Genomic DNA, 21,615 nt, shown 5'->3' with positions numbered 1-21,615 from the left:
CCAATGGAGCGGGATTAGAGGGAGAAAAGGAGGGGACCAAGTGTGGGACACTAGTGGTAAGTCTGCACTGAGCAGATGTTACCCTCCATGTTACCTGGTATGAGCGACCTTCCAGGTAGGAAGCAAATCATTCCCATGCTGTTCCGCGGATACCAAGGCTCTTGAGGGTTGACAAAAGTGTCTTGTGGTTGACTGTGTCAAATGCTGCTGAAAGGTCCAGGAAGATGAGTACAGATGACAGCTTGGCTGACTGAGCAGCATGCAGTTTCTCAGAAACAGCCAAATGTGCCGCTTTGAACCCAGACTGCTTAGGATCATGGAGGTTGTTCTGTGAGGGATAGACAGACAGCTGGTTAAAAACAGTGTGTTTCAAAGATTTAGAAAAAAAGGAGAGAAGTGATACCGGTTTGTAGTTGTTGATGTCTGATGGATCCAGAGCAGGTTTCTTCAAGATGGGAATGACCCTTGCTTGCTTGAAGGAAGTTGGTACATAGCCAGATGTTAATGACCCGTTGATGATTGTGGAGATGAAGGGCAGGAGACCTTGTGTGATGGTTTGAAGCATAGTTGAAGGGATTGAATCCAGAGGACAGGTGGTGTGATTGCAAGATTGGATGACTTGCAATATCTTATCTTCTGTTAAGGTTGAAAAGCTTGACAGAGACGTAAGGGATTGTCGGCTGTGTTGTGTAGTCATTGTTGGAGAGGAAGTGAAGGTCTGGCAGATTTTCTTAATCTTTTCATCATAGAAGGAGGCAAAATCATTTGCAGTAGCAAGAGATACATAAGTATAAAAAGAATAAAGAATAAAACCAGAATTAAAAAGTATAGAGAAGCTTAAGCTCATGTTGAATCTGAGTGATAAAGAAATAAAGAAGCTACACACCAGTACATACATGTTTCTGTTCAGAGTGTTTATTTAATAAACATCACACAGATCAGATTAACAGTAGGGGACATTTATAAAGTTAATATTTCATCTGTTTTATAACTATTCATCTGATTATAATGTAAGATGATTCCTTAATGATACCAAACCCCTGCACTTTTGTAGGTAACCCCTGTAGGATTCTGACCATTTGTCAAGTACAGGAGCTTTGGGTGGTGTACAGGGTCTGCATGGACCCTCTGACTGCTCTGCAGCTAATCAGCTCCATACACAGCAAACTGTGATGCACTTTGTGTTTTGACTTCATTTCATTGGAGACAGTTTGAACTTTTCCAGCAGTTTGTGCTCGTACTGATTTGGACACACACACACACACACACACACACACACAAAAAAAAACAACAAAAAAAACCCACACAAATGTTCACAACTGCCATATAGTTTTCTATATTAACTGATGTAGTGGCCTGTGTATGGGGTGAGGAGTGGATTTTACTCACTAATTAAATGCTTTGTAATTTAAATTAATTTACATACAACAGCACTGTTACATATATAAGAACACAGTTTTGAAGGAACAATTTAAACTTTTTCTTGTATGAACACAAATCAGATGTAATGATAAAATATATCATAATAAAAGTAACAAATAAAAGATTTATTACAAATATTCACATAATCAACCAAACTAGACTTTTGTATGAGTATAAAGATTTTCCTCAATCTGTACTCTGATTCAGTTCTACTGTATGTAGTGAAGATCCTTTATACAAATCACATACATATTAAATCTAAAACAATTATAATAAAATACATCACATGTTGATCATGTTTGTGTTTTTGTAAGAGTTTCTCCTCATAATCCTGTGTGAGACTCAGATCAGATCCTGTAATAAAGGAGAGAAGAGTAAAATTATCAGATGTTTATTATATTCATCATAATCAGTATTTACACTCTACACAAAATCAGTGTTGATCTTCTGAGTGTAGAATCTTAAAGCTGTTTGAGTGTTTAACAGCTCCAAAGCTCCATTTGTGATCATCACAGATCCAGCATCAGCTTCTTCATGCCAGAGCCTTTAAACACTCCAGGAGGTCCAATGTCAAACTCCACACATGCAGTGGGATCCAATTCAATTCAATTCAATTCAATTTATTTTTATTTGAATAGCGCTTTTAACAATGAACATTGTCTCAAAGCAGCTTTACACAGATAATGCGGTGATTATATGTAAATATGTTCTTTGTAAGTATGTTTGTCCCTGATGAGCAACTGTGGCAAGGAAAAACTCCCCGAGATGGCATAAGGAAGAAACCTTGAGAGGAACCAGACTCAAGAGGGAACCCATCCTTATCTGGGTTGCACCAAATGTCCATTTGAAGCAGATATACAATGTTGTGGGGTACAGTGATGATGATCAGAAGCAAACTGCACTCCGAGTCAGTGCAGCAGACCGCCGACACCAACTACAGTCCAATCCGTCCTCAAAGCACCCGTTCTACTCCGAATTACATGGAACCACCCAAGGTGTTGATGAGAGACCGTCCCGAGCTGCACAGAAGTGTGAAGATCCATTGAGGGAGAGGGGCAGGAACAGTGGTCACTGGAGCCTCAGGAGCATGTTTAACTCGACCGAAGAGAGAGAGAGAGAGAGAGAGAGAGAGAGAGTGAGAGAGAAGGATATGGATTATTAAGTGTAACTATTGGTGTATGAAAGTTAATGTCACTGTGCAGTTTGGACTCCGGCAAGACTCGCTATGGCAGCATAACTAAAAGGGAGAACCAGAAGGTAACACAGACATGAGGGATCTCTGGGATGAGGCGACCCACCACACCACCGTCAACAAACCTGAGTGAGCGTGTGAATGTGAGGGACGACAGCATACAAATATACCAGTTCACCAAACACTCTATATCCATGTTCCCTCCAGATCTGTGCCTTTACCTAAGAAAAATCTACTGATAAAAGGCTTGACTAAATAAATAAGTTTTCAACCTCGACTTGAACACTGAGACTGTGTCTGAGTCCCGAACACTGATTGGAAGGCTGTTCCATAACTGTGGGGCTTTATAAGAGAAAGATCTGCCCCCTGCTGTAGTCTTCATTATTTGAGGAACCAACAGATAGCCAGCACCTTTTGATCTAAGTAGGCGTGGAGGATCATACTGGTACAGAAGTTCACTCAGATACTGCGGTGCGAGACCGTTAAGTGCTTTATACGTCAGTAGTAATATTTTATAATCAATGCGAGATTTGATTGGGAGTCAGTGTAGACTGATTAAAACAGGGGTGATGTGGTCATATTTCCTAGATCTAGTGAGGACCCTTGCTGCTGCATTCTGGACTAACTGAAGCTTATTTATGCACTTACTTGCACACCCAGACAGTAAAGCGTTACAGTAGTCTAATCTAGAAGTAACAAAAGCATGAACTAGTTTTTCTGCATCATGTAACGACATCATATTTCTAATCTTAGCAATATTTCTAAGGTGAAAGAAGGCGATTCTGGTGATATTATTCATGTGAGACTCAAAGGAAAGACTCGGGTCAATAATCACACCAAGGTCTTTGACAGCCGTACATGCTGAAACAGAAACACCATCCAGAGATGCTACGTCATCTGAAAGTTTATTTCTAGCTGCATGTGTTCCTAGTAAAAGTACTTCCGTCTTATCTGAGTTGAGCAGAAGAAAGTTATTAAGCATCCACTGTCTAATGTCCTTTACACACTTCTCAACATTGTTAAGCTGATCTAGCTCATCTGGCTTTGCTGAAATATACAGCTGTGTGTCATCAGCATAGCAATGGAAGCGAATCCCATGTTTATGAATGATTTCACCAAGAGGCAGCATATATAAAGAGAAAAGCAGTGGGCCCAAGACAGATCCTTGAGGAACACCAAACTTTACCTCATAGAGTGTGGAGAACGTCTGGTACGTCTCTAGATGGTTCAGGATGTTTGTGAGTTTGGCATCTAGAAATGTAGAACCTGCATACAAATGAACAGTAACTCAATAACTCACTGCAGTGTCTCCAGTTTACAGTGTGGATCCTTCAGTAGATCAGAGAGCAGCTTCATTCCTGATTCTCCTGCTTTATTGTAGTTCAGATGCAGTTCTTTCAGGTGTGATGAGGTGTTTAACCTCAGAGCTGAAACCAGAGCAGCACAACCTTCACCTGTAATACTGCAGCGTTCCAACCTGTAGAGAGATCAACAAATATAGATCAGTGTAGTAGGGCAGTCTAGGTACCGCCCTCGTAAGCGTGACTGTCGGCTGAATGACTGGTGTGACAGCCTATTGGCTGCCATTCCAGGCATATTTAAGACGCCGGGTATGCCACCTGAGCGTGCATGAGCCAATCGTTGTCGTCTGTGGGCGGGTGCACGCGGCTTTGCGGGAGCCAGGTTGTGTTTAGGATTGGCGCGACGTTGCTGTTGGGTACAGGCTGTCTTTCACTCCAGTCTGTGTATGCGCTGATGGAACACCTGCATCTTTGCAGCTCGTTGCTTTTGGATAAAACTGCAAGTAACTGAACCTGTGTTTAACAATCTACTTCTGGTGGGGGTAATTGTTTGCGAGCATTTTGTCACTGTGGACTGCAGGGTAAATAAGTTACTCCCGATACCATATTAAGACTGCACTGTTTGTTCTGCTGCTATTTTTGTATTTTATTACTCTGTGACCATTTGTATTGTAATTGTCAGATTTTGTTTTGTTGCCCCACGCTCATGTTGGTGGCTTAAAGGACGACGTGGAAGAACACTCAATATCTGGTACCTGGGAAGATTAAGTTTTTGTTTCCTGTTTAAATATATTGATTGGAGTATTTGAGATCTCTTTTAGTTTCTTCCTTGATTAATTTGCTGTTTTTGTGATTTGATTCAAACCCTGATTGTTTTTGTTTTCATTCTTTTCCCTTTTGTTTTTGTGCTTTTTTTTAACTCTTTGTTGTGCCATTGCGACTAGGTTCATGAGCTTGTGGTTCCAACCTAGTGGAGCTCCTGCCTCTCTGAACCTATGTGGCCAGTAAATGGTCCATATTTGTCATTCATGGTTTGAACTTGATCCAATGTAAATTGTTTAACTGTATGTGTGTTTGATTGATTGTTTTATATTCTTGTTTGTTTTTGTTTATTTCAGGAGCTGAAGGCCTCCAGTGAGGAAGCTAGCTGTTTTGACCTTTGTGGTGGTGGTGCTTCTTTCAGAGTGTTTTGCTGTGTCCATTGCATCTCCCTCACTTAGTGTGTGTGTGTGTGTGTGTGTGTGTGTGTGGGTGTTTGTGCGAAACATACTTGGGTGAGTGGGGTGTTTTAAGATACTCACTGTGCAGCTAGCCACCCTACTGGTAAGCCTCAGCCTGAAAGTATTTTATTTCTTTTCTCATTCCTGCTTGGTCAACAGTTCTTTTATATTTTAGTTAATTATTCTTATTTGAGAAATAAAAGCATTTTTGTATTTATATTCACGTCTCCTGTGTTTAGTGGAAACGAACCTGTGTGCTTTATTTTGAGTCTAAATTTCCCCGTTTATAGAAACTGGGTGGCGTAGTCTGCTTTCCGTTCTAGTTGTATACTAGTGTCGACTTTTACCAAACACCGCCCCGCCACACTTTGGCGTAGTCGGCAGGATTCCACATTTGACAGAGACGTGAATGTATATACAGTTGTTGTTTTTTTGTTTTTCTTTAAGTATTGCAGGATTTTGTTTTTGTGGAGTGGCAGCAGGACAGCAGTGCACGTCTTGTATTGAACCTAGCCCTTATTGTGGGTGTATTTTTTCACCTTTTATTGGTAAGTGCTTCTATCGTTCAAGTATGGAAGAGGAGTTACATGAGTTAAGGGAGATGATTGCTCAGCTAAGAGCAGACAATGAGAGGTTGCATCATGAGCGTACCTCTGTGCCCTTAGGTCCTAATGACTTATTTGCTTCTGCCCCTGGGCCTTCTGTTTTGTCACCATCCAGTAATGTAGAAGTCACTAGACCAGAACGATTTGTTTTTGTACCACGAGACAGAAAGTGTCCAAAATGTAATGGCAGGGTCGGCCTGAGTATTGAGGAGTCGGTTGAGGAGGCCCAGGCTTGTATGCGTGCCCGTCATCTTTCTGATACTGACAAGGCGTTCTATCTATTTGACCACTTGGAAGGGGAAGCAAGGAAAGAGATTAAGTACCTCCCAGAGGTAGAGCGTAAAGACCCAGACAAAATTATTTCGGCTTTGCGGGAACTGTATGGTTGCTCGCAGTCATATGTTTCTTTGCAGGAGGCCTTTTTCTCGAGAAAGAAACAGGAGGGTGAGAGCCTGTTGGAGTTCTCCCTCGTCCTGATGGGTCTCCTTGAGCAAGTGAAACAACGATCACCTCATGGTATGCCAAATTCACATGTTTTACTACGTGACCAATTTGTTGAACATGTTTTTGATAGCGCTCTGCGTCGTGAATTAAAGCAGTTGATATGTCGTCAACCTACATTAACTTTGTTGGAGGTGCGTAGCGAAGCCATTAGATGGGAGCGGGAGGGCATGCCAGGAAGTATAAGGACCAGAAGTCATTCTGTTCCATCAGTTCATGGGCTTCAATATGGGGTACAAGGGGATCCATTTGTTGGGGTGAGTAGATTATCTGGGAATTCGGAGATGGCTGAGTTGAGGGATATGCTTAAATGCCAGCAAGCACAGTTGACTAAACTTACACAAAGTTTTGCCCGTTTACAGGCTCCCTCGTTTCGGGGTCAATCTTCCCGACAGGGACCAGTTATTTGTAGGAGGTGTCAAAAACCTGGGCATTTTGCTAGAGACTGTGACGAGGAACGTGTCCCTTCTCGCCCTCAGCTTTCCTCACCCTCTATTCAATCGAGAGCTGGAGGTAGATGGCCTGGCCCATCAGCAACGTCGGAAAACTAGCCCCCACCGTGCTTCAGGGCCATAGCACGGGTGGGGAGGTAACTGGCTCAAACGTTTCAAATATGTCGCACTTAATGTCATCGTGCCCACACCTTGTCGTTTCAATTGGCGGTGTTCGAGTGCCCTGTCTGGTGGATACTGGCGCCATGGTGACTACGATTACTGAGAGTTAGTTTTGTAAACATTTGAACCATGTGGCCAGGATTGACTTAAATCGTGACAGTGGTTGCAGCTTAGAGCCGCTAATGGTCTTTCAATCCCCTACATTGGGTATATGGAGTTAACTATCGAACTGTGCGATCAAGTAATAACAGAATGTGGTGTGCTTGTTGTGCGGGATCCTCCTGGTGGCTTGTGTACACGGGTCCCAGGTGTTCTGGGAATTAATGTCCTTAGTCGATGCTACCGGGGGCTTTTCGGACAACATAGCCCGGACTTGTTTGATTCACTCTCAACCATAGATGTTCCAAATTCTGTTTTACAGGCATTACAACATTGTCGTCGAGTTGATAATCAGTCGCCTGTGGTACATTCAGGAAGGGTTAGAGTACGAGGGCGGAGACCATGTCGCATCCCAGGTGGCATGCTGAGGTTTGTGGCAGCAACTTGTTCCGAGCAATACGCCAACAGTACTGTTCTTTTTGAACCCCCAGACGTTGGGTTACCAGCTGGTCTGTTGGCTTTCCCTGTACTAGTGCAGGTTACACGAGGTACTGTTTATCTACTTGTGGTAAACGTGGGAACCACTGATGTGTTGCTCTATGCAAACACTGTCCTTGGTACGCTGACTAATGTTTGTGTGGTTAGTTTGCCTTCAGGAGTTAGTGAGGTCCGGTCGGTGGCGGCCACAGTGCATTCTCCAGCTGGTGAAGTCATCCTCGGCGTTAAAGAACAAATTGACACACTCGACTTGTCTGTTTTATCCGAAACCGAACAGGGTCAGGTAAGGGACCTGCTTTACAGGTTTCTGTCAGTGTTTTCCACTCATGAAGGTGATCTAGGATGTACCGGCCTGATTTCGCATGATATTCCCCTGCTAGATAGCGTTCCCGTCCGGCAGCGATATAGGCGTCGGAATATGAAGTGGTGAAGTCCCACATTAATCAGCTGTTGGAGGCTAATGTTATAAGAGAGAGCTGTAGCCCATATGCATCCCCAATTGTGCTTGTTAAAATGAAAGATGGTAGTCGCGTATGTGCGTTGACTACCGCCAACTGAACGCAAAGACCCGTAAGGATGCTTTCCGCTGCCGCATCGAGGAGTCGTTAGACTCTTTGACGGGGGCCTGCTGGTTTTCCACTATGGACTTGGCCAGTGGGTACAATCAGGTCCCTGTCACTGAAAGAGACAAGCCCAAGACCGCATTTTGCACTCCTTTCGGATTGTTTGAATGGAATCGTATGCCCTTTGGGCTTTGCAATGCTCCAAGCACGTTCCAACGTTTAATGGAACGGATGTTTGGGGACCAGCAATGTAGGTCTGTACTTTTGTACATTGATGACATTATAGTCTTCTCTTCCTCAGTGTCGCAGCAGTTAGAGTGGTTGGAGGTGGTTCTAAGTCGTTTAGAGCATGAGGGTCTGAAAGCTAAATTGGGTAAATGTGAATTTTTCCAACATGAGGTAAAGTACCTGGGACATGTTATCTCAGCTCAGGGAGTATCCACGGACCCCAGTAAAATTGAGGCCGTAGTTAATTGGCAACGCCCCACTAGTGTGCAGGCATTGCGTTCATTCCTAGGTTTTGCAAGCTATTACTGGCGCTTTGTTGAGGGGTTCGCGAAGTTGGCAGCCCCTCTGCATAGGTTGGTAGCTGAATGGGCTGCTGCTAAACCTAGAACACGAACTGGGCAGGGTTTTCCTAGCGCCTGGACTGAGCAGTGCCAGCAATGTTTTGATGAGCTGAAGAGAAGGCTCACTTCTGCCCCAGTACTCGCCTATGCTGACTTTTCCTTGCCTTTTATCCTGGAGGTAGATGCCAGCCATGGGGCTTTAGGAGCTGTCCTCTCGCAGGAACAAGGAGGTAAAGTACGGCCAATTTCTTATGCTAGCTGCAGTCTTAGGCCCACTAAACGCAATATGTCCAACTATAGCTCCATGAAGTTGGAGTTCTTGGCGCTTAAGTGGGTCTTGACTGAGAAATTTAGGGAGTATTTGTTAGGGCAGAAGTGTGTTGTGTATACGGATAACAACCCTCTCAGCCACCTTACCACTGCAAAGCTTGGGGCTACCGAGCAGCGCTGGCTCAACTTGCAGCATTTGATTTTAGTATCCGGTATCGGCCAGGGAGGAGTAACCGGAATGCTGATGCCCTTTCCAGGCAGGACCCTGCTAGTCACAGTGAAGTGAGAGGTTTGTTACAAGGGACTGAGGTTCCAGAGGTCCTTGCACAAGCATCAGGGTTAGATCTAGAGATGCCAGCTACCCAGGCTGTAGTCTCTGTGTTTCCTAGTCTGGTGGGTGATATAAAGGCATTGCAGGAGGCGGATCCGGTGATTGGGGAGATTTTGGTGTTCTGGAGACTGGGAGTGCCTCCCAGCTCTGAAGAGCGACGCCAGCTATCCAAAGCAGCCCTAGTTTTACTGCGTCAGTGGGATCGATTGCTGGAAAAAGAAGGGGTTCTGCATCGCCGTGTGTTTCGTTCTAACGGTGGTGAAGAGATTCTCCAGGTAGTCCTGCCAGCTGTTTTGTATAGGGAAGTTTTGTCACAAGTGCACCAGGGACATGGACACCAAGGGGTCGAACGGACCACTGAGCTAGTGCGACAACGTTACTATTGGCCGAGACTGACGTCCGATGTAGCCCAGTGGTGTCGGGAGTGCGAAAGGTGTCAGGTCGCCAAGGATACGCAGCCAGTAGCTCGTAGTTTCATTGGTCACCTGTTGGCCTCTAGGCCAAATGAAATCTTGGCCATTGACTTTACACTGCTGGAACCATCTCGCTCCGGGCTGGAAAATGTTTTGGTGATGACTGATGTCCTCACAAAATACACCCTGGCGGTCCCCACTCGGGATCAGCGAGCCGAAACTGTGGCCCGCACGTTGGTGGGGAAGTGGTTCTATAAGTTTGGTGTCCCTGGACGCATTCATTCTGATCAGGGCCGGGGCTTTGAGTCGTCCTTGATACAACAGCTCCGTAGTCTCTATCAGATTGAGAAATCACGCACTACCCCTTACCATCCGGCAGGTAATGGGCAGTGCGAACGTTTTAACAGGACCCTGCAGTTTCCATGGCATTGCACTCTGTGCTCACACACTTGGACAATAAGAACACCTATGCACGTATGCTGTTTGTTGACTTCAGCTCAGCATTCAATACCATCATTCCATCCAAGCTAATATGCAAACTCCTAGATCTGGGCATTAACACCTCCACCTGCAACTGGGTCATGGACTTTCTGACCAACAGACCCCAGCAGGTTCGATCTGGCTCCATTTGCTCCAACACCATCACACTCAACACTGGTGTACCACAGGGCTGTGTGCTGAGCCCTTCCTCTACTCCTCTTCACCTCCGACTGCAGGCCTGTGAATGGATCTAACTCCATCATCAAGTTTGCAGATGACACTACGTGATTGGTCTCATCACCAACAATGATGAGACTGCCTACAGGGAGGAGATCCAGCACCTAGCCACATGGTGCAACAACAATAACCTGCTCCTTAACACCTCCAAGACAAAGGAGCTTATTGTGGACTTCAGGAAGGAGGCAAGAGGTACACATGACACCACCCACATCAGCGGGATGGCTGTTGAGCGTGTCTCCAGTTTCAAGTTCCTGGGGATCCACATCTCGGCAGACCTGTCTTGGAACATCAACACCTCCAGCCTGGTCAAGAAGGCTCACCAGTGTCTCTTTTTCCTGAGGACACTTAAAAAAAATCAGCTCTCCTCGGATATCCTGGTGAACTTCTACCGCTGCGCAGTAGAGAGCATCCTGACCAGCTGTGTCACAGTCTGGTATGGGAGCTGCTCTGCTGCAGAGCGTAAGGCACTGCAGCGGGTGGTGAAAACTGTCCAGCGCATCACAGGGACTCCACTCCCAGCCATGGAGGACATCCAAAAGAAACGCTGTCTGCGTCGAGCTCGCAGCATTCTTAAGGACTCTCTCATCCCGCCCACAGACTGTTCACTCTTCTGCCCTCTGGCAGGCGTTTCAGGTATCTCCGGACCAGGACCAGCAGACTAAAGAACAGCTTTTTTCCTAGAGCTGTCTCTTTAGTGAACTCTGACACTCACTGATACACTACTACATTCCCCCCACACCTCACACTCTTTGCTAATGGACTCTCTGAACAAAAACTTATGCTCACCAAGACACTGATCATTTCTCACCTCACACTTTGTTGTTGCACGGACTGTTTACACAAACCTTGCTCATTTGCACACTGCTCTTTTTTTTATTGCTGCTCACCATAAACTTATCACCACTGTACATATACCTGTTCTCTGTTTATAGTTACAGCAATATTATTATGTCCACCGCTTACATCCTTCTGTAAATCTCTGTGTATAGTAATAGGCATCTGTATAGCATGTTCATAATACATTTATATATATATATACATCTGTATATTATTGTTCATAGTACATATATACTCATCTGTAATTATATTTATATTTATAGTACATATATATATATATACACTACTCTGTATATTGTGTTTTACATATATAACATATATTCATCTGTATACAACATTTATAGTACATATTCATCTTTTAATTACTGTTTATAGTCTTTATTTTATTTAACTGTAAATTCATGTTAAATCTATATATCCTGCACTTGCTGTTATTGCACTCTGGTTAGACCCAAACTGCATTTCGTTGCATTGTACTTGTACATGTGTAATGACAATAAAGTTGAATCTAATCTAATCTAATCTAATAATCTCCTGCGTACCCTTCCTCCTTCTCGGAAGGCAGATTGGGTCTCTGCTCTCCCTCAGGTGCTCTTTTGTTATAACACTACCCCTCATCAAGCGACTGGTGAGTCACCCTACTTCTTGATGTTTGGCCAAGAGCCAAGGCTCCCTATCGATTTTTTGTTAGGCAGAAGCCAGGAGATGGTGGCGGGTGGAGTGAATGAGTGGGTGTTGGAGCACCAAACCCGCTTACAGGTGGCCTTTGTGGGGGCTCGAGAACATTTGAAGGTGTCGGCCAAGCGTCGTAAGAAGCAGCACGATCGGCAAGTTCATGATGCACTATTGAGGGAGGGTCAGCTGGTTTACCTTCGCGATTATGGCCTGAGAGGGCGCCATAAGATCCAGGACCTGTGGAGCCCAGTGGTGTATCAGGTGGTGAGAGCGCCTCAGGTAGGTGGGTCAGTATACACGATTGCGCCAGCAGATGATTTGAGTAAGGTAAAACGGGTTCACCGCTCTTTGTTGAAGACCCGCATACAAAAGGATTCTTCTGTTGTAGTGGAGGTTCCACCATCGGAGGACTCTCCATCTGAGGAGGTCGATCTGTGGGTCTTGGTACCTGAAACTCCACAGGGTGTTGGTGGGTCAACACTAAGGGACCCAGTGTCTTCACCTGCCCTTGTTCCTCGACGCCTAACCGAAAATACTGCCCGTACAACTTCAGTGGCGCCTGGACCATCTGGTGTGGTATCTTCAGATTTGGGGTCAGTAAGGGAACCTTCACCTGTAAGTCAGTCTAGTAATGGTGAACTTGCCTTGCGGCGGACGAGGCGAGCTAACGCTGGTCATCATTCTAATCTGCACCACCTCCCTCAGGCAGTGGAAGCAGGGAGGAGCGGTGTCTCTACGATAGCTCCTGTGTCTAATGCTGTTTTTGCCCTTTTCAGGCCCTGGTGTTAAGTCAATTCCTGGCCGTAGTGGGGTTTCGTCCATCGTCGGGGTGACGATGCAAGAGCCAGGGGTAGATTGTAGTAGGGCAGTCTAGGTACCGCCCTCGTAAGTGTGACTGTCGGCTGAATGACTGGTGTGACAGCCTATTGGCTGCCATTCCAGGCATATTTAAGACGCCGGGTGTGCCACCTGAGCATGCATGAGCCAATCGTTGTCGTTTGTGGGCGGGTGCACGCGGCTTTGTGGGAGCCAGGTTGTGTTTAGGATTGGCGCGACGTTGCTGTTGGGTACAGGCTGTCTTTCACTCCAGTCTGTGTATGCGCTGATGGAACACCTGCATATTTGCAGCTCGTTGCTTTTGGATAAAACTGCAAGTAACTGAACCTGTGTTTAACAATCTACTTCTGGTGGGGGTAATTGTTCGTGAGCATTTTGTCACTGTGGACTGCAGGGCAAATAAGTTACTCCCGATACCATATTAAGACTGCACTGTTTGTTCTGTTGCTATTTTTGTATTTTATTACTCTGTGACCATTTGTATTGGAATCGTCAGATTTTGTTTTGTTGCCCCACGCTCATGTTGGTGGTTTAAAGGACAACGTGGAAGAACACTCAATATCTGGTACCTGGGAAGATTAAGTTTTTGTTTCCTGTTTAAATATATTGATTGGAGTATTTGAGATCTCTTTTAGTTTCTTCCTTGATTAATTTGCTGTTTTTGTGATTTGATTCGAACCCTGATTGTTTTTGTTTTCATTCGTTTCCCTTTTGTTTTTGTGCTTTTTTTTTTAACTCTTTGTTGTGCCATTGCGACTAGGTTCATGAGCTTGTGGTTCCAACCTAGTGGAGCTCCTGCCTCTCTGAACTTATGTGGCCAGTAAATGGTCCATATTTGTCATTCATGGTTTGAACTTGATCCAATGCAAATTGGTTAACTGTATGTGTGTTTGATTGATTGTTTTTATACTCTTGTTTGTTTTTGTTTATTTCAGGAGCTGAAGGCCTCCAGTGAGGGAAGCTAGCTGTTTTGACCTTTGTGGTGGTGGTGCTTCTTTCAGAGTGTTTTTGCTGTGTCCATTGCATCTCCCTCACTTAGTGTCTGTGTGTGCGCGTGTGTGTGGGTGTTTGTGCGGAGCGTACTTGGGTGAGTGGGGTGTCTTAAGATACTCACTGTGCAGCTAGCCACCCTACTGGTAAGCCTCAGCCTGAAAGTATTTTATTTCTTTTCTCATTCCTGCTTGGTCAACAGTTCTTTTATATTTTAGCTAATTATTCTTATTTGAGAAATAAAAGCATTTTTTGTATTTATATTCACGTCTCCTGTGTTTAGTGGAAACGAACCTGTGTGCTTTATTTTGAGTCTAAATTTCCCCGTTTATAGAAACTGGGTGGCGTAGTCTGCTTTCCGTTCTAGTTGTATACTAGTGTCGACTTTTACCAAACACCGCCCCCGCCACATCAGCAACTTACTGAATTTATGAATGTGGAAAACTATAGCAGTTGTTGCTGCTTTATATAAATTGTGTTTCAGGAAACATGTTATTTATCTAAAACAGCCATATGACAGAAATGCAGGATCTACAGTGTGTAAGTGATGATCTGACCTCAGTATCTCCAGTGTACAGTGTGGATTCTCCAGTCCAGCAGAGAGCAGCTTCACTCCTGAATCCTGCAGGTTATAATTCCTACTCAGGTCCAGTTCTCTCAGACTGGAGAAGTTTGAACTGAGGACAGAATTCTACAGCTTTCACATGTGAGATTACACACACAACCTGGGAGAGAAATAATGATAAATCAGAACACTGACATCTCAAACACACACACACACACACACACACACACACACACACACACACACAAACAAACGCACAGACTGGGAGAAAAATTATGATATATCAGAACACTGACATCTCAAGCACACACACACACACACACACACACACACACACACACACACACACACACAACGCCTGGGAGAGAAATGATGATATATCAGAAAGTCTCTAGGTTATGGATGTAACCTTAGTTCCCAGAGGAAATGAGACTGTCAGGACTGTACCGGCTCCTAGCCACTAAGATTACTCTTGCCACCCTGCCTGCCCTTATTTAATGTTTAAGTGGTTAATGTTTTGCTCTGCCCCTTATTGATCTGTTTGCTGGTTTATGGATGTTTGCACTGTTTTGTTTTTTTGTTTTGGTTTCCCCCACTGCATTACCCTGTTCACCTGTGTTAAGACCCTGGACTGTTTTTGGACTGTGTTTTTGACTTTGCCCCTTTGCTCTACTTTTTATATTAACGTCTGTTTTCTCCATACCAATGTGTGCATCCTGCATTTGGGTCTTCACTCATCTAGTCACCCGAGTTCTGATAGAATAATCTGGCCTGAGATGGACCCAGTGGATGTTTTGAAGCATTGGGCTTGCTCCACCACAGACTGGCAATGCAGCGACCCAACTGAGATGGTCGACATTCTCAAGCTCAGCCACGAGCAGAGAGATGAGTATTTTTGTGTGCGTCAGGAACAATCTATGGCAAACCAGCTGGTTTTAAATAACCTCCTGAAATGGCTGTCTCTCCGGTCCCTGAGTTCTGCTGGGGGGGCTGCCCAACCTCAGCCTTCTTGCCTGACTGAGGACATCACCCAGCTCTTCTGCCCTGCCGAGCATGCCCCTAAGCCTGTCTGCCTTGCCGAGCATGCCCCCAAGCCGCTCCAGAATCCCGCCGAGGGGGCTGCTCCGCTCCAGAGTCCCGCTGAGAGCGCTGCTCCGCTCCAAAGTCCTGCCGAGGGCGCCGCTCCACTCCAGAGTCCTGCGCCAAGGGCGCAATCTTGGCTGACGACATTGCTCCACCACTGGGTTTTGCTGACAATGTGGTCCAGACATCCGCAGAGGACGTCGCTCCGCCTCAGACCTCCACAGAGGGCGTCGCCCCGCCTCAGACCTCCGCAGAGGGCATCACACCCCCTCAGACCTCCGAAAAGAGGGTGTTGCTCTGCCTCATCACATCGGCCAGAAAGTCATTGTGGCAGCCACCTGCGGGCTCGCTCCACATTTTGTTCGGCCTTTCCTGACCACCAAGGCTTTCTACCCCTGCTGTGTCCGCCGCTGGCACTTCACTTGCCTTGTGCCCCAGGACTATTGTGCCTTTCCAGCATTTGGTTTGTGTTTTGCTCTGCCCTGTTCTGTTCTGTTTGCTGTTTATGGATTTTTTGGACTGTTTTGTTTTTTTGTTTTTGTCTTCCCTGTATTGTCCTGTTTGCCTGTGCCTTGACTTTAGACTGTTTTTGGATTGTGTTTCTGCCTTTGCCCCTTTGCTCCACTTTTATATTAACCTCTGAGTCTGAATTGCCGCGCCAAACGTGCTTTTTTTTCAGATGCCAGCAAAAAGAGCTGAAACTGCTCGGTCATATTTGATCAGAAATGTCAAAGTAATACATCATTTAAATCTGTAAAGGGTCTACTTTCATTTGTGTATGCTCACTACATTAACAAAACGTTGTATTTTTTTTAAATGAATAAAATAGTCAGGGTGCGCCATCTGTCGCCTTTGTCTGCGTAAACTTTGTTTAGAAACGCGTCATCAAAAAGCGCTGAAACTCGGCCAATAGCCGACACACGGAAATAAAAAATATATCTTTAGACAGCTTAAAGTGTGTAGTTTTAGAATAAGTCGGTGAAATAAAAAAACATATGTTTTCAATGAATGTAAATCATGTAAAACCAAGTAGAAGCACAGATTTTCCACCGCAGCTCATTATCTGATAATGAGCTGCGAGCGGACACGCCCCCCCGCTATTCACAGGTAAAACAGTTCACACGTTGAGTCACACACACACACACACGCCCCCCGGACAGTGGCATAAAACAATGCCAGAGAATTTACCTTTTCATCTGAAGAAGATTGCGATTCCGACGAGGAGCGTTTGCATTTTGAAGAGCGAGGACTTTCCAGCAAGTTGCTATGATGAGTAAGTTATTTAGTCTTACATTCTGATCATATAAACTCATATTGTTTGTAGACATCTCTGCCTAGCTTTTGTCAGCATTGCCTTTTAATGTTACAACAAATATCCACCAATATCTGCTCATTTGTAACATTAACTGTTTGTGATTGTATGCCCTAAATATTGTTGACGTTATATAGTTATATTTTAGCCTTAGTTCAGTTTTAGTTAGTGTCACTGATCATCCTGAAAGGCTGTTATGTAGTGTTAGCTAGCAGAGATGTTCCCAAATGCTGAGGTGTAAATGCTATATGTACAATGCATGATAACAAATATATATTGTTCAAGAATACTATATTTATCAAATATATATTCATCAAAATACTGAAAATATATTGTTTGATTATTTTTAGGAATGTGGCTGCATCACCCTGCCTTCACTGGAAACTCACACCAGGCCACGCAGGTGTCGCTCCATTTTGAGTTTGACCGAGAATCATCCTGAGTAAGTACATATTTTATATTTTCTTAAATTATATTTAGTTTGAATCATTATTGCATTGTATGACATATGCAAACAACTTTACCAATGACACAATTAGTGATGTTCGTGTGTGTGTTTTATAAACAGATGTGATCAAGCACCTGCTCCAAAAAGGGCAAAGGCAGCAAACAGACAGTCCACCATGTCATGGAAGGATCAGACAGATAACGACACAGTTCCACAGACTCTGCGATTCCTGCCTGTACGTGAACCTGAACCTCAACTGAGGTCTTCTGACTCTCATTCTCCATGTAGTCTATTTAAAATGTTTTTCCTGACAGTGTTGTGTCAACTCTGTGCCACAACCCAAATGCTCAAGCTGCCAAGTCAATAGCCAAGGACGCAAATACAAATGGAGAGATGTAACCGTGAGTGAGATGTATCGCTACATTGGGCTCTTATTTTACATGGTAATGGTAAAGTTGCCTCCATCATAGACTACTGGAGACAGAGCAGTATTTTCACAGTTCCCTTTCCAGCAACAATTATGTCAAGGGACAGATACAGGAACATTTTGTGGAATGTACACATGAGTCACCCAGATGCAGACAAAGAAAACAACAGAAAGAGGGCACATCTGAACATGACCGTCTGTTCAGAGTGAAACTGATTATGGACACAATCTGTAAGACATGCAAAGCAATTTATCATCCTAGAAGACATTTAGCCGTGGGTGAGAGGATGGTAGCATGCAAAGCTAACACTTGGAGGACACAGTACATGAAAGCCAAGCCGACTAAGTGGGTGTTCAAGTTGTTTGTTCTTGCCGATTCCTCAAATGGATACACTATTATTATTTAATGCATAGTATTGTAGCCCTACAGGCTGGGATTTGCAGAACCCTACTGTAGTGTATTGTGTTAGTTTTTGTTGCACTCTTTATTTTTTTATACATACTGTACTGTATTGTTTTATTGTTACACAATTCCCTTTTTAATGCTGTCCTTGCTAATGTGTATTTTTAATAAACACAAAGGAAACACATTCCTTGTTGTAGTACTGTACTTCTCACTGTGATCGTGGCTCAGTGATCCACAGCTCATTATGTAATCGACAGCTCATTATGCGACCCATTGTCTACGATGCTGTCAGTCACAGCATGTCGACGCCTCTTCGCATATGGCCTTTCAAAGTAGAAAGTGTTTTTTAAATTTTAAATCAAAGTATTGTTTAAGGTGAATGAGCAGGCAGGATGATTTTCACATGATTAAAAATAAAAAAACCTACATTAGAAGCTCTGTTCTCAAAAAGTCTTGGGGAAACATGTTTACTGTAGGTTTAGTGGCCTTATTTCAGTGAGTTTTTTTTTTTTGCTTTTTCAAAAACCATGCATAAACCTTATTTTGTCAAAAATACAAACAAACACATATAAGTTGTTTACATATTATGGTAGCCCAGTTTGTTCTGAATACAGTGTAATAAGACTTTTGTCAATAATATATTTTAAAAGCAACTAAAAAGAACCAAATGTAAGAGCACGTCAAAATCTCTCAAGGGGTCAAAAACACCCTCAGACTCCAGAGGGTTAAGACCTGTTTTCATCCTGCATTTGGGTCCTCCTATCTAGTCACTCTGTACCCATGTTCTCTGACAGAGACACTTTGTTGGATCGATTTGGAAACGCACTGCGTTGTTCACGCTTTGAATCGTGTGTAAAATCTGGCCAATAGGCAAGTCGTAACATCATCAGCGGGAGACGTCGCACAAACCAGGAAGCTCTCCCAGGGATGAGTGAGCTCGGCCCGGCAGGGGAGGCTGGAGAGGTTTCATTCATCTCCATACCTTCTGCTAGGTCTGCCTGCGAGCCCCACGACCTTCGGCACCGCTCCTTGAAGAGTGATCTCCGGGAGTGAAGACATCACAACTTGCCTATTTACACATGATTCAGAGCGTGAACAATGCGGGGTGTTCCCAAAGCACTTCGACGCAGCTCGAGTTCCTGAAAGGGGAACGCTAACATCTCAAACACACACACAAACACACACACACATTTACACACACACACAAACACCGACACACAAGGTATAAAATCATTGCAGTGTGTAATGGTTTTTACACAGAGTGATGCTTTTCTAACACATTTTTATGCACAGAGAAGCATAAAGTACACATACAATCAATATTTTCCCATTAATAATCAACTCTTTAATTGAAGATGATCTCTCTCTTTCTCTTGCTTGTTCTGTCTCTCTCTCTTTCCCTATCAGTGGTCATTGTCAGAAAGAAGCTTTACAGAAATAAATAGACTAAATATATTTTTTATTAGAAAATCTCTCCCTTATATTTGAAAGATTTTAAAGGAAAAATGTGGAATATTTTTTACCATCAGGCTGCTCTACATTTTATATTAATTAGGTTTATATAATATAATAATGACAATCACATAAACACAGTGTGTAAGTAATGATCTGACCTCAGTATCTCCAGTGTACAGTGTGGATTCTCCAGTCCAGCAGAGAGCAGCTTCACTCCTGAATCCTGCAGTTTATTCCTATTTAGGTTCAGTTCTCTCAGACTGGAGGAGTTTGAACTGAGAACTGAGGACAGAATTCTACAGCTTTCATCTGTGAGATTACACCCACACAACCTGGGAGAACAATGATGATATATCAGAACACTGACATCTTAAACACACACACACACACACACACACACACACACTCACTCACTCACACACACTGGGAGAGAAATGATAATCAGTGGAGTAAAGTAATAAATCACAAATTCTCTGTTTCCTGTAATTGAGTAGTTTTTCTCAGAAATTGTACTTTATTAAGTAGTTTAAAAACAGTGAACATTTACTTTTACTTGACTACATTTTCCCTCAACCTGCCGTCACTACTTTATCCCCCTGTTTCCTGCTGCACTGCTGTAAAAACCATTATGGGTAAAACTTCCACCAGAAGTAGTAGCAGCCTTTACTGACTTACGCCGACGCCAATATGTTGTGTTTATGTGCGGTTTGTTTTTCAGGTGGGAAAATGTTAAAATGCAGTAAAAAGCTCAGGAAAAACATGTGCTGTTTGTGTTTACACTTATAACCAGATTAAGCTTAATTTGTGTCTTAAAGAACGGTGTTTATAGAGAAAATTATAGTGTTTCTTATTCTTCTTTCAAGTCAAGTCAAGAGGCTTTTTATTGTCATTTCTACTATACACAGTTGTGCACGGTACATAGTTAAAACGAGACAACGTTCCTCCAGGACCCTGGTGCTACACTACACAACATAGAACTACAACACAACACAAAGCTACATGAAGTGCATCGAGTGCAACCTAGTGCAAACAGTGCAGACAAAAAACAGTACAGACAGACAATACAAGACAACACAAGACAAGACAAAAAACAAATATAGCGCCTACCAGTAAACCTTAAAATTATACCCGGGAGTGAGTATAACCAGAACAATGTAGTGCAAAAACAGCAGCAGTCAAAGGTGCAAAAACAGCATGTAAACAGTATAATAAAGTGAAAGGTGCAAAAAAACAGAGTGGTACGGTCAAGTATGAATAATAATAAATAAATGGTGGTCGAATGGATTAAGATGGGTAACGAGTGTGTGTTAAGTGTTTAGTCCAGGTTGTACAGTTCGGTAACACACATTTGAGTGAGTGTGTGTGTGTGTGTGTGTGTGTGTGTGTGTGTGTGTGTGTGCAGCTTTTCAGAAATCAACAGTCAAGGTGAGTGGTGTGTATTTATCCCTGATGAGCAGCCGTGGCGACTGTGGCAAGGAAAAACTACCTTAGATGTTATGAGGAAGAAACCTTGAGAGGGACCAGACTCAAAAGGGGAACCCATCCTCATTTGGGTGACATCAAGAGTTTGAACATAAATCTTTCAACAATACAGAACACTGGAGAGTGAGAACTAACATTAGTACAGGAGTATAAGATTATAAGTAAATGTTTTTTTTACAGTCTTTGGTATGAAAGTAGGAGCTACTGAGCTCAACATTTGTGATTTAGTAATGCATTACAATAATCTATTCTGGAGGTCATTAATGCATGGACGAGCTTCTCTGCATCGGATATAGACAACATATTTCTTAGCTTAGAGATATTTCTAAGGTGAAAGAAGGCTGTTTTTGTAACTTGGTTGATATGATTTTTAAAAGATAAGTCGCTGTCCAGAATAACTCCCAGGTCTTTTACTGTTGAGCTAGTGGTTACAGTACATCCGTCTAAATGCAGATTGAGATGCTGGAGCTTCTGTATACTAGTTTTTGGGCCGATGAGCAAAATCTCCGTCTTATCAGAATTTAAAAGTAGAAAGTTATGGGTCATCCAATCTCTTATTTCCTTAACACACTCAGTTATCCGGGTTAATTGAGCTGTATCGCCTGGTTTGGATGAGATATATAGTTGGGTATCATCAGCATAACAATGGAAGCTAATTCCATGCCTTCTAATAATATTTCCTAAGGGAAGCATGTATATTGTGAAGAGCAGGGGTCCTAGAACTGAACCTTGTGGCACGCCATTTTTCACTAGCATTAGCCTGGAAAGCTCTCCATTTAA

At 43.5% G+C, this 21,615-nt stretch overlaps 1 protein-coding gene across 1 annotated transcript in view; it reads right to left on the bottom strand.

The window, feature by feature from the left end:
- LOC124385134 (NACHT, LRR and PYD domains-containing protein 4E-like) overlaps positions 1–21,615 on the bottom strand; it is a 205,458-nt gene that overhangs the window by 128,692 nt on the left and 55,151 nt on the right. The gene's annotated exons all lie outside the window — the stretch shown is intronic.

Source organism: Silurus meridionalis, chromosome 4, assembly GCF_014805685.1.
Source record: "Silurus meridionalis isolate SWU-2019-XX chromosome 4, ASM1480568v1, whole genome shotgun sequence".
In the NCBI taxonomy this organism is placed as follows: Eukaryota; Metazoa; Chordata; class Actinopteri; order Siluriformes; family Siluridae; genus Silurus; species Silurus meridionalis.
This window is presented reverse-complemented; position numbering and strand designations above follow the sequence as displayed.